Source organism: Triticum dicoccoides, chromosome 5A (genome assembly GCF_002162155.2).
Source record: "Triticum dicoccoides isolate Atlit2015 ecotype Zavitan chromosome 5A, WEW_v2.0, whole genome shotgun sequence".
In the NCBI taxonomy this organism is placed as follows: Eukaryota; Viridiplantae; Streptophyta; class Magnoliopsida; order Poales; family Poaceae; genus Triticum; species Triticum dicoccoides.
Window position 1 is genome coordinate 413888223 of NC_041388.1, and position 11994 is coordinate 413900216.

Sequence of the window (11994 nt, forward strand, 5' to 3'; positions counted from 1 at the left end):
AGGGCCGCACGCGGGCTCTCCGGGCCGGCGCGGTTGGTGGAGGCGATGGCGACACGTGGCGGCCCGTGGGTGGTCGCGGGTGGCGGCGGACGTTGTCCGGCGCCGGCGGACACGTCCGGCGCGCGGAGAGAAGCGGGGCTAGGGTTTCGGGGAAGAAGGAGATCCGGATTTCGGAGGGGGTCTTTAAATAGAGGTAGAAGGAGCTAGGAGTGTCCAAATGAGGTGCGGTTTTCGGCCACGCGATCGTGATCGAACGCTCTAGATGATGGAGAAGGTTTTGATGGGTTTTGGGCCAAATTGGAGGGGTGTTGGGCTGCAACACACACGAGGCCTTTTCGGTCCCTCGGTTAACCGTTGGAGCATCAAACGAAGTCCAAATGATACAAAACTTGACAGGCGGTCTACCGGTAGTAAACCAAGGCCGCTTGGCAAGTCTCGGTCCAATCCGGAAATGTTCAATCCCCACACACGAAAGAAAGGAAATGACCACCGGAGGAGAACGGAGCGCCGGAATGCAAAACGGATAACGGGGAAAATGCTCGAATGCATGAGACGAACACGTATGCAAATGCAATGCACATGATGACATGATATGAGATGCATGACAACGACAACAACACACAGAGATAAAAACCCGAACCCGAGAAAATAAAATAACTTAACGCCGGAAACGGCAAGAGTTGGATTACATATTGGGTAAATCATATCCGGGGTGTTACACTGGCCCCCTTCCAAGAGGAAAATTTACCAAATACACTTACTTATCTGCTAATTGCTCTACTAATCGTCCGGCGTGTCTGATCATCCTAGCCTTTTCTATGCCATATACACTCATTTGGCCCCTCCTAATATTTGATTCACGCTCCGCTACTGCTCAGGGTATCCTTACACATGGGATAACAAGCGTGATGGAGGGGATAATGTTAAGGTCCGGCTTGACCGAGCCACATGCACTGAGAATTTCCTGGGGCTGTTCCCGGAGGCTCATGTCGAACACCTCGTCACGGAGGAATCCGACCACCAGGCCATCCTCGTTAGGGCGTCGGAGACTGCTCCGCGCTCGGAGGGAAGAGGGTTGAGACCATTTCAGTTTGAAGAAGCTTGGACGAGACACGAACTGTATGACGTGATGGTTAGTGAGGCTTGGAGTGAGGCTGGGTCGGGCGAACATACTTTCGAGGCGATCTAGGAACAGCTAGGGAGGACAACGGGCATCATGCATTGGTGGGCGCGCGAGGTCTTCAGCTCCATCAAACGACAAATAGCCAAACTGAAACCCAACTAGCTGATGCTTGCAACAGGGCTATTACTACCGGATGCTCACTAGATGTCTGGAATATTGAGCAGCAGTTGAGAGAAATTTATGCACGGGAGGAGCTGTTGTACAGGCAGCGATCCAGAATCGATTGGCTGCGGGCAGGTGACCAAAACACGAAATATTTTCAAAACCGGGTGTCACACCGTAAGAGGAAGAATAGAATTCGAGCATTAAGGCAAGAAGACGGTACGAAGTGCATAGTTGATGAGGAAATGAGGAATATGGCGGCAAGTTTCTATGAAGCACTGTTTACGTCGGAAGGCTCAGTTAATGCCAATGCTCTTTTACAAAATATCGAGCACTTGGTCTCTGATGAAATGAATGGTAAACTAACAGCCCCTATAACCGATAACGAGATTGAGGGTGCGCTATTTCAAATGGGTCCGACGAAGGCGCCGGGTCCGAATGGGCTCCCCGCGCTTTTTTACCAACGACACTGGTCGATGGTTAAGAGTGATGTTTGTAAGGCTGTTCGGGATTTCCTTAATGGTGCTCAAACTCCTGATGCTTTTAATGCAACGGTCATTGTAATGATTCCGAAAGTAAACTCACCAGAGTTACTCTCACAATTTTGCCCTATTGGTTTGTGTAATGTTTTGTACAAGATTGCGACTACGGTACTTGCCAACCGCTAAAGGGTATCCTTCCTTTCCTAATTTCTGAAGAACAAAGTGCTTTTGTCCCGGGGCGTTTGATCACTGATAATGTTTTGGTTGCATATGAGTGTGTGCATGCTATCCGGAAGAGGAAAAGGAAGAAGAGTTTGTGCGCCATCAAGCTGGATATGATGAAGGCATATGATAGGGCTGAGTGGATTTTTCTGGAGCAGATTTTGACACAGTTTGGCTTTGCTCCCCAATAGGTCTCCATGATCATGCGGTGCGTGACATCGGCTAGATTTTCGGTAAAGCTTAATGGTGGGCTCTCGAGGAGTTTCTTACTCTCCCTGGTCTGAGACAGGGCGACCCATTGTCACCATACCTTTTTTGTTTTGTGTGGAGGGGTTTTCTACGCTCCTTAAGAAGGCTCTGAATGACAAGAAAATAAAAGGGGTGAAATTTGGGCGCACCGCCCCCCCATATTACCCACCTCTTTTTTGCAGATGATAGTATTGTTTTCCTGGAGGGCACAAAGGAGAACATGGAGACCCTCAAACAGATCCTAACCCAATACGAAGGTGCTTCAGGGCAGAAAGTCAATTTGCAAAAATCATCAATCTTCTTTGGGAGGGGGGGGGCAGAATGGTATGAAGGAGCAAATGAAACAGACTGTGGGTATTCAGTCTGAAGCTCTTAGCGAGCGCTATTTGGGACTTCCAACACTGGTTGGGAAGTCCAAGGATGGTACTTTCAAACATGTTATGGAATGTGCTAAGGGGAAAGTGTGTGGATGGAAGGGCCAAGGATTATCTAAAGCAGCAAGAGAAGTTCTAATTAAATCTGTCCTACAAGCGACTCCGACTTACACCATGAGTTGTTTTCACCTCTCGAAGAAGATGTGCTGGAACCTGACTTCAATCTCCTCTAAATTCTGGTGGGGTGGAATGAATGGTGAAAGAAAGGTCCATTGGGTAGCATGGCAGAAGATGTGCGCGAGCAAGCATGACGATGGCTTGGGCTTTTGAGACCCAGAGGCTTTCAACCAAGCATTGTTAGCTAAGCAAGCATGGCACATACTACAAGAGCCCACTTCGTTGTGTGCTAGAGTGCTTAAAGCAAGGTATTTTATGGATGGTACAATATTGTCGGCTACTTGTCCGCCGGCTGGTTCATGGAAGTGCGTTATATCGACTAGAGGGGGGTGAATAGGCGATTTTTATGAATTGTTCACTAAGGAATTTGCGGGTGAGGAAATTCCTGAGTGAAGAACTACTTGCAGCAGAATAAGTACTCAGAAGTAAACATAACATAACATAACATGAGCATGGTCTTCATGATGAAATGAAAACAAGCATAGAGTACAGAAAGCGTAAACACAGGATAAATAGAATGAAGACAAATAGGTTGAAGAAATTGAGCTAAGGAAATAGAGAAAGTCTTCAGTCAAAGTCTTCAAACAGATATGAACAAGCACACAACAGAGAGATGAGGAAATAGAAGGGTTGAGGAATTGGAACCAGATAGCTCGGTGGAGACAATGATTTGGTAGACGAGTTCCAACTGTTGTGACAGTTGTACGTTTGGTTAGGGCGGCTAGGTATTTAAACAAGAGGACACACAGTCCCGGACACCCAGTCCTGAACACGCAGCTTAGGACACTCAGTCCTCACCATATTCCCCTTGAGCTAAGGACACACAGACCTCGCCCAATCACGTGTGGTAAGTCTTCAGGTGACTTCCAAACCTTCACAGACTCGGTCACTCAGCGATCCATAATTTCCTCTTGGATGCTCTAGACCATGACGCCTAACCGTCTGGAAGATGCACAGTCTTCAAAGGTAACAAGAGCCGGATCCACGCAGGATCAATCTCTTCAGTGATGCTCAATCACTTGGGGTTTGTAGGTGTTTGGGTTTGTGTTTTCCTCACTTGATGATTTTTGCTCAAAGTCCTCGGAGGGATGGGATGCTCTCAAATGACAAGTGTCAGTTTCTCTCAGAGTAGGCAACCAACTAGTGGTTGTAGGGGGCGGCTATTTATAGCCTAGGGAGCAGCCCGACATGATAAGACATAAATGCCCTTCAATGATATGACCGTTAGGTGGGTAGATATTTTGGGACAGCTGGCGCATAGCACAGCAACGGTCGGAATTTTGAGTATCAAATTCCTCAAGGGTATCATGTTCCTCACTGTGTAGGCAATCCGCACTAGCGAATTCCTAACTCCTCAGTCAGAACAAATTCCTCAGAGACCAGAAGAACTTCATCTCTGTCACTGAAGAAATTTGACTGAACTGTATGAGATTTCCAATGGCTTCACTCGAAGGGATTGGTAGATGTAGGATTTGAGTTGAGCATCACTTGGAAATTTTTCCTTAGTATTTCCTCGACCCCCTTAGCAGTACGGTGTTTCCTATGACTCAAGAAATAGAAAATGAAACTACGAAAACAAAAGTCTTCACGCTTCATGTTCCTCGAATGAATATCATGTCTTCAGGATCACACCCTTCACTTTCAAAGTCTTCAGAAATCCGAAGTCTTCAGTCGAAGAACTTAATTTTTAGGGGTCAACTTTCTCTATAAATATCAAACTCCTCATAGACTTATAAACCTGTGTACACTCACAAACGCATCAGTCCCTTAACCTATAAGTCTTCAATACACCAAAATCACTAAGGGGCACTAGATGCACTTATAATCTCCCCCTTTTTGGTGATTGATGACAATATAGGTTAAGTTTTCAATGGGGATAAAAATATGAAGTGTAAATACTGACATTGAGGAATTTGATTGCAAGATATAGAAGAACTCCCCCTGAAGATGTGCATAGTGAGGAATTTGCTTTTGAAGCAATGCACACTTGAAGAGTAGAATCATGGAGATCCCCCCTATATCTTGTAATTCATACACACATTTAACAAATAATATGAAGAATTTGAAATGCATGATGAAATATGGTGACTGATGTAATTCAGCATGCGTGCATTAACATTAATGAGGAATAAGCATGCAGAAAAACTCAGCAAAAGTATCAGACCACCATAGAGTTTAAGTTTACAACTTGATCCAGCAAAGTCTTCAAAAGAATGAGAGTTTTAACTTAGAAAAAAAACGCCCATATAGGTAGACCCGCTTGAAGACTAACTCAAATTTCTCCCCCTTTGTCATCGAATGACCAAAAGGGTCGAAAAATGAGGACTAACGCCCCTGAAGAATGTCATGTTGATGGAGGAGCGCCAGCGTTGTTGGGGTCATTTGTTGTTGTAGGACCTGCCGCAGTGTCGTCCAAGTCTTCATACTCGTCGGTGTCGCTGGATGAAGAATATGAGCTGGCCACCAAGGAAGGAACTTTGACCTTCTTGAATTTCTTCGCTGGAGGTGCAACCCAGTCAAAGTCCTCCTTGAGACCCATTTGCTTCATATCTTTTTCACCATACAGATGTGATAAGATAGCCCAGGTGTGACCGAAAACTTCATGGAGGTAGTAATGGTTTTTATTCACTGCATTATGTGTAGCAGTCATGTTGTGAAGAAGAGAACAAACTGACGCTTAACCCATTTATGGTTTTGATCCACCTTCTGATGAAGACTAAGAAGCAGCTCACGGTCAGTCATCACCCTGGGAGCTGTGGCTTGAGGATTTGGCTTGGATGCATTTGCAGCAGAATCATGAGTGGCGGAGTCATCATTGGTTGTAACACCCCGAGACCATTGCGCCAGGTGTCTTTCAGTTATTCGCTGTTGTTGCCTTGTCATTTGCTGGTGTGTCGCATCTTGTCATGTCATCATGTGCATTGCATCATCATGTTTTCAAAACTTGCATCCGTCCCAGTCTCCCCATTCTTTCCGTTGTCCGTTCTGAGCCCAGACACACTTGCACGCGCCCGTGGCATGTCCGAAATAATATTTTACAAGTGGCCGGAAAATATTCTCAGAATGGGTTGAAAGTTAGCATGCGGTCTTATTATAGTGTAGATAGACCGTCTGTCAAATTTCATCGCATTCGGAGTTCGTTTGATGCCCCAACGGATAACTATAGCGACATTATAGTCGGTCAAATCGTCGTACGTTATCGGTCTCCGGAAACTGCTGCCGGGCCTCTCTCTCTCTCTCTCTCTCTCTCTCTCTCTCTTTTCTCTTCCACGGCCCAAGGCCTCTCCACACAGCCACAATCAGCCCACCTGCAGCCCGCTAAAACCCCCCTCTGACCGGAACCGTTCGATTACGGTCGCAGGGTCCAGAAACAGCCTCAAACCCACCAAACCCTAACCCCTACCCTATTTAAACAGCCCCCCTTGCCATTTTTGGGCATCCCTAGCCCTCCACCTACCTCTAGCCCCCTTCCCCTCAATTTCTGCGCCGCTCCCGCCCCTCCTCGCCACTTGGCACCGTCCCACAGGGCCGGCCGCCACCTGCGCCGCCGCCCAGGGCCTCTCTCGCGCCTCCACCTCACCCCTGGTCTCCCCGCGTCGCTGCGAAGCCCGCGAGCCCACCAGGACCCACATCGGGCCCTAGGAAGCCAATTTGGGCCTGGACGAGCCGCATCGCCGCCTGCAGCCGCAGGAGCCCCGCCGCCCTCAAGCTTCTTCGCCACCAACCCTCGCGCGACGCCTCCCACCGTCGTTAGTTGCTCCGGCGGGTCACCGGAGTCCGCCGTCGCTGGCGACTAGTTAGGTCGCGCTGCCGTTCTCCACCTCCTTCTCCCTGCCTTCCTTTCCTCTCTCTCTCTCTCGTCATGCCTCACCGCCAAGAGCACAGCTGCAGGAGCTTCGCCACCACCGATCTGGTAGGAGTCGCCATCCTCGTCCTGGAGCCGACTAGAGCTCGCCCGCCGGCCCGGATCCGACCTTGGGCGCCGTTCTCGTGCCCCTCACCTCGCCGGTTCCCGAAGGCCGCACCGCCCTGCCTTCCCTCGATCCCCTCTGGATCGAGGAGGAGGACGACGACAAGCGCGCCAGCCGCATGGGCCGCATCCAGCGCCGAGCCGACCCACCGCTCCTCCAAACTGGGCCTTGGCCCATGGTGAGGCCACCCCTGTGCGCCCTTCTTTGTTTTTTTCTTTCCCTTGCTGTCGGGCCAACCAAGTGCTATGTATGCCAGATTTGGCCCATGTCCTTTTTTCCCTCTCTGTGATTTTAGCTATTATCCCAGGAACGTCCGCTTTGCAGAAAGACCCCCTAGTCCATGCACTTAATAAATCACAAATGGTGCATCGATTTAAAAAAAATTATATATGTAAAATGCTTAGAATTTTGTGTACATTAATATTTTGCAACGTTCATCCATATTAAAAATGTTTAAACTTGCTGTTTGCATTAATTTGCTTATTGCCATGTTAAAATGCTTTATTTCATAACTAAATAAGCGTAGCTCCAAATTTAATAAACTTTATATGTAAATGGGGTAAAAAATTCATAGTTTAACATGGTGCACAAATCTTGCATGTTTAACAACTCTAAAATATGGTTTAGGGCAGAACAGTACCAAATCTAATATATGCTCATGAGGATTTTTCCGGAATTGTTGTTTGTTATTTCCAGCCTCATTTAAACTTGACTAGATAGTTAGTTTAATTATGTTTCACCTCTTGCCATGCTAACTAACATTTAATATTGTTGAGTACATAAACGGGAGAGAACTAAATAATTGTTGTGGTGTTTCGTCAATATGCAACTCGTTGCATATTGAGCTCCACTTAATTTGTAGGATTGGTTGTGCATTTTGCCATGCCATGCCTCTTAAACCGGACATGCATCATACTTGGTTGTGCGTCATGCCATGTATATGTGATGGTTGCTTACTTTGTTGTTTGCTTCTTTCCGGGTTGCCTGTCTCGTTAGCTTCGGTTCCGTTTCGGAGTTGTGAGGATCCGTTCGACTACGCCCGTTTGTCTTCTTCATGGACTCGTTCTTCTTCCTTGCGGGATTTCAGGCAAGATGACCATACCCTCGAAATCACTTCTATCTTTGCTTGCTAGTTGTTCGCTCTATTGCTATGCCGCGCTACCTACCACTTGCTATATCATGCCTCCCATATTGCCATGTCAAGCCTCTAACCCTCCTTTCCTAGCAAACCGTTGTTTGGCTATGTCACCGCTTTGCGCGGCCCCTCTTATAGCGTTGCTAGTTGCAGGTGAAGTTGAAGTTTGTTCCATGTTGGAACATGGATATGTTGGGATATCACAATATCTCTTATTTAATTAATGCATCCATATACTTGGTAAAGGGTGGAAGGCTCGGCCTTATGCCTGGTGTTTTGTTCCACTCTTGCCGCCCTAGTTTCCGTCATATCGGTGTTATGTTCCTTGATTTTGCGTCCCTTACGCGGTTGGGTCTTATGGGAACCCCTTGACAGTTCGCTTTGAATAAAACTCCTCCAGCAAGGCCCAACCTTGGTTTTACCATTTGCCTCACCACCACCTACTTTTCCCTTGGGAGTCGCGCTCCCGAGGGTCATCTTATTTTAACCCCCCGGGCCAGTGCTTCTCTAAGTGTTGGTCTGAACCAAAGCACCGTGCGGGACCGTTCCTTGGCAACTTGGGTTATGTTGGTACTTGTACGCTTAACTTATCCGGTGTTGCCTTGAGAACGAGATATGTGCAGCTCCTATTGGGATGTCGGCGCATTGGGCGGTCTTGCTGGTCTTGTTTTACCATTGTCGAAATGTCCTGTAGCCGGGATTTCGAGACTGATCGGGTCTTCCCAGGAGAAGGAATATCCTTCGTTGACCGTGGGAGCTTGTGATGGGCTAAGTTGGGACACCCCTGCAGGGTTTGAACTTTCGAAAGCCGTGCCCGTGGTTATGGGCAGATGGGAATTTGTTAATGTCCGGTTGTAGAGAACTTGACACTTAACTTAATTAAAATGGATCAACCGCGTGTGTAGCCATGATGGTCTCTTCTCGGCGGAGTCCGAGAACTGAACACGGTTCTTGTGTTATGCTTGAACGTAAGTAGTTTCAGGATTACTTCTAGTTCACGACCGTTGTGTTGCTTCTCTTCTCGCTCTTATTTGCGTAAGTTAGCCACCATATATGCTTAGTGCTTGCTGCAGCTCCACCTCATTACCCTATCCTACCCATAAGCTTAAATATTCTTGATTTTGCGGGTGTGAGATTGCTGAGTCCTCGTGACTCACAAATACTTCCAAACAGTTGCATGTGCCGATGATACTAGTGCAGATGACACAACCGAGCTCAAGTGGGAGCTCGAGGAAGATCTTGTCGTTGTTTTGTGTCTTTTCTGGTTGATCAGTAGTGGAGCCCAGTTGGGTCGATCGGGGATCTAGCTTTTGGGGTTGTCTTCTTTTATTTTGGTTCTGTAGTCGGACCTTGTTTGTAATTTGGATGATGTATGTTTAACTTGTATTTGTGTGAAGTGGCGATTGTAAGCCAACTCTTTATCCCTTTCTTATTCAGTACATGGGATGTGTGAAGATTACCCCTCTTGCGACAAGCCTACCATGCGTCTATGCCTCTAAGTCGTGCCCTGACACGTGGGAGATATAGCCGCATTATGGGTGTTACAAGTTGGTAATCAGAGCCATCCCCGACTTAGGAGCCCCCTTCTTGATCGAATCGCTGACGTTGTTGAGTCTAGAACAAAATGTTTTGAGTCTTAGGATTATATATATCGGAGAGTAGGATTCTTTTTAGTCCTCGGTCCCTTCGTCGCTCTGGTGAGGCCTCCTGATGTAGAAGTTTTGACTCTTCTCTCCTCAAATTTCACGATTTTTTTTAGGATCACGCGGGTATCTTGGAATCGTTCCGATGGTTTTGTGACGAGAACATTGTTCTTGGTGCCTCCTGACATTTAGGGGTTGTGGCAGTGTCCCAGGGAGCTGAGCTCCGAGGTGTTGTCGTCACAATTTTATCGTTGCAGTTCTGGAATACCTGAGTTCGCCGACATCGAACATCTCTTTTATGCAGTTGTTGGTGAGATAACCTCGACGCCACCCAGTACTGGGGTGGGAGTTTGGGAGTATTTCCATAACTCGTATAACGGATGCTTTTCAAAGTTTGAGGTAAATGATTTTCGAACGTTTCTTGGTTATGTGTTGAAGGATGGATACAGCTGGATGTAGGAATTGTTAGTTTGGGTGAGATATTATGCCTCCCCTGTATCCCCAACACCTGATTGCATAACCAGAAAGTTTCGGGAGTTTATAAGTGGGAATTCAAGTATATCGTAGGATATCCTTCCAATAGACACATGATACGACATGGGGTCTATCTTACGTTTGTTTCCGGCTTATTTTGCAAGCCAATCCTTTGTTTTGTTTTGTTGTGGTATTCGAGTTACTTCAATGTCAATTGTTGATTCCATACCTTTTCCAAGTGGTGTTCTCACATTTCTATGTGAATACCAATCCTTCATGATAATTGAGGAGATTGTCATGTCAATCCTTTTCAACCGGTGTGCTTCTCTTCAAGTGGATCCGATCTTTTCAACATCCGCAAGATCACCTCTCGGTTTTCCCAACGTTGTTCATTTCATTTGTCCCCAAGTTGCCTTTGTTTTCCCGCCCTCCCACCCTTTTCCTTCAAGGACTCAGATTTCTTAATCAAGTATCCATTTTATTCATGTGAAGTCTCCTCATTCTTTTCAATCAATGTTCTTACCCGGTGGTTCTCTTGAAGATGCTCTACTAGTTCATCATTCTTCGTTCTCTTTCTTCTCCGGTGGATCCAATTCAAGCTTTGTTGATCATATCCTTTCCTCGTTTTACATGTTTTCTCATGCCGGTGCACTTCTTAATCGCTCAGCTCTCACTATTCATTTGTTCCGGAGTGTTGAAGATATCTTAGAAGATTCACGTTTCCATTCTTGATCCGTTCAAGATATCTCGAGGTTGTTATCTCACTCAAGCCATTTAATTCAACCGGTGCAATCTCTCTTTTCAAGCAATATATTCAACGGTGTTTCTTTTGAGTGGGCCTTAACCCATAGGTCTTTTCCCAGGATCTTACCTGACTATTCTATTTTTTCGGAGTTACTCTCAAATTCTTTTCCAAGTTGGACGTAAGAATGAGTTATCATCAGTCAGATGCCTTCTCCAAGACATTTCACATTCTTTTCATCATTGGTTCAACCTTTCTAATTTTCATCCTGGAGTATCTCAAAAATTCATGGTGGTGTTCCTCTTCGTCATTCTCAGATTTTAAAGACCAAAGAAGAGTTTTTTCCTCCAAATCTTACCCATTCTCTCAAAGATTCATGGTTCAAGCTTGATGCCATCCTCTCATGATTGTTTTCGATTGTGAGAATTCTTTTCACCCATCTGGAGCAATTCAGGAGTCTTTTCAGTTTGATTCTCTGGAGCCCATCATCTCAGAATTATTCATTCCAGCTTTCAGCTCTCGTTCTCCAAATCTTACCGGTGCATCGTTCAAGTATTCTATAATCAATTCGGAATCTCTTTGTTCACTTGCATCTAAATTCTCTCAAGTACCTTCGCTCATTTTGCAATTCCTCCTGTTGATGTGTTCGTTTTCTTCGTTCATTTTCAATTCTTACGGTGGTTCGTTCAAGAGTTCTCTTCCTTCGTTATCATATCAATTCATTCGTTCTTTCCAAATCCTACCGGTGGTTCGTTGAAGACCTTCCCAAGTTTGTGCAATATCTATCTTAATCCTTTTTACGAGAATAAGTAGTATGCCAAATCCGTTGCGTGTCATCAATCTATATTGGTGAAGGATACGCATAACATAATTCTTATTCTTGCTTCATCCAAGTGATTGATTCATGCTTCCGGAGTTTGTTTCACGATGAGTAAATTCTCGGTTCAAGTGAGTCATCTTTCTTTCTAGAGTTCTAAGTTTTCCGCATTATCTCGTTGTGAAGCTCCAGCTTAATCATTGCAAGGCTTCGTCTTGTTATTTTTCAACTTCTCTTTCTTTATATCATCCTTTTATTACCGGAGTTCTTCATGGAGGATAAACATGGTGGTTCATCAAGGATTCTTTTCATTCTCCAATTGCCCTCAAGATTTCTCTCGAAGTCATGATCCGCCAAGCTATACTCTCAAATAAACATGGTGCTCAACACATGTTTTGTTTTGAGGAGTTCAAGTATTCTTCT